Raw genomic sequence first — 2,599 nt, forward strand, 5'->3', positions numbered from 1 at the left:
AATGTTTGGAAAATGTCTCCATGTCGCCAACAAGGAGCAGTTCTGTCATGTTTTAGAAACAGAGGAAGGAACTTAAGGGCAAGGATGCTAAATTTGGATATGCCCATCCAAAAGGAAACTCATAGTTTGAAAGAGGGAATGGGGCAATGGCTCCACAATACGTCGGTACAGATGATGTCTTTCATGAATTCTCAGTAATCAGTTCCTTACTGGACCCAGAGTGAAGACCTCCAGGTTGAAACTGGGTGTAACCCAGAACTCTGCTTGTACACTGTGTTTGAAGGTACCTCTTCAAAAATACCTTTGGGAGCCACTGCGTTAGACACTAGAGACCTTGGGCAATGAGGAAAAATGTGCTTCCAGAATGAGGAATAGGAGGGCCGGCCAGATAGCTCAGCGAACTGAAGCGCCTGCTCAGGTGGAGTGCAGCAGCTGGGGTTCAATCCCCATAGTGTGCAGTGCCGGCCCCGCCCCCGGGGTGGACTGAGATGGAAATTGAAACTGGGTGTGGTGGCACAGGCCTGTAATCCCAGCACTGGTGAGGCTGAAAACAGGAGGATTACTATGAGTCCAAATTATATAGTGAGACCCTGTAGATCCTGTAGACCCTGTACCAAATATGTAAAAAGAATGAGGAATAAGAGAGGCAGAAAAAGATGCTTAGTAGGAAAGAGAGAGCTATATCTTACTAACCAATATAAGGGGAAAAAGCAGATTACTAATTTGGGTTGACTGCTCCAGCATTCTTTCTACAGTTATATAAAATTTAAAATAAATATGTTCAATTTATATTTCAGGGGCAAGAGTATTTCATATTTCAGTGGTTTTTTAAAGATGTAATTGTAATCTGACCACAAAGAAAATTAAGCATAACTTTTTTTAAAAATTTTATTTATTTATTTATGTGGGGGGCAGCTCAGCCCACCAGGGGGCAGGCTGGCTGGCATGTGGTGCTGGGGGATTGAACCGCGGTCCCTGTGCTTTGCTAAGCTTGTTCTAAGTAGATGCTTTAGACCACTGAGCCATCTCACCAGCCCAAGCATAACTTTTTGTTGTTGTTTTTTGTGTGTGTGCAACTACGTAGTCTGGAGTTAGACAATGAATGAAAATTTATGAAGGAGAATAATGAATGTATCATTTTGGGGTGAAAACACTGACTTTGATCTCATTAGCAACATGCAATAACCCACAAAGATAACTACCATCCTAAAGTGACATACAGAATTAAATGCGTGGGTTAATTTCTTTCTTTGGCATTAATAATTCTTCCTATTTGGTATGAGAGAGATTCTAGCACTGCCTCCCACCTCTGAGATGTCAGGCCCACGTCCTCAAATCTCTGCAATGATTCCAGTGTTGGCCAGAGGCATGTATGAGATGGATAGGCAGAAATAAGAGGCTCTTAGAGCCACAAGCCTTAAACCATGTGGACTGCACCCTGAGATTTGTGCAGATAGGGTCCTGAGTCACAGGGCACGGTGGGATCAAAATGCACTATCTTAAGGAGTAAGTGCTCTAGCCTGGGGCTCGCTTGATTATTTAACTTAGTTCCAGAGTCAGTCCTTTAGCAGACAATCTGATCGTCTCTGTCCTGGCCTTCCCAGTCATCCACAGCTGAGCCTGCCTTTCTTCTTTTTTAGATTCTTATTTCCTGATTCTATCATTGAAAGGCCACAGAGGCTTCCATTCAAAGCTGTCTTTAGAGACAGCCTCGTGCCGAGGCCTCTCTGTTCCAGGCAGACCCTCCGAGCCTTCTTAGAGTACAGATTGGATATGGACTCTGAGTAATCTTTCTTCCTTCACTGTGGTACCACTGTTGGAACCACAGAAGTGATCCAATAGTATTACTTTTTAGTACATAAGAGCAAAAGAGAAAAGTGGGCAATAAGTATATTCTAAAACATATATCTTAAGTCCTCGAGGAAAATTATAATGTAAATTTCGTTACTATCTCTTTATTTTAACTATTATCTTCTGTAATTTCCCAATTGTTAGATTTTTCTGAGATCTCACTGCAAAACTGAGCATATTCCTGAATTCCTGAAACTTGGAGGAATGAAAACAAATTGGTTAGCAAATTTGCTACTTAAAAATATTGAAGGGAAAATTACACAAAGGGATGGTTTGAGTTTGTTTTCTTCTTCAGTTGTGTTGCAAATAGTTCCCCCAATGAAACCTTGGAATTTCCTCTAGTCTGTTCCCTATTACCTCTGTGGGAAAATTGTGAAAAATCAATCTGTTTTCCGCATAACATCCCATTATTTGAGGAATGTCAAATGCAAACCCCAATGACCAGTAATATCAATCTCTTCCCTCTTGTTTCCAAGTTTAATTTCAGCAGCAGTTACGGAGAAGAAAGTGCAGGAAAAATATCATTCGACCCTCAGGCAACTGCAGATTTCAATTAGAATTTATATAAAATAAGCCCGGGCAGTCTCTTTAGACTTGGATATATCCTTAACCTTGAGAGTCATGCAGCTTCCTATGACTGAGGGACATCTTAGAAGCAAATGAAGATCAGAGTTTGTGGCAGAGTCTGATGTCCATCCTCCAAATGACAACACAAATTAAATTAGTGCAAGCTAAGGCTGAGAATTTG

This window comes from Octodon degus, unplaced genomic scaffold, assembly GCF_000260255.1.
Source record: "Octodon degus isolate 3935 unplaced genomic scaffold, OctDeg1.0 scaffold00033, whole genome shotgun sequence".
Classification (NCBI taxonomy): domain Eukaryota; kingdom Metazoa; phylum Chordata; class Mammalia; order Rodentia; family Octodontidae; genus Octodon; species Octodon degus.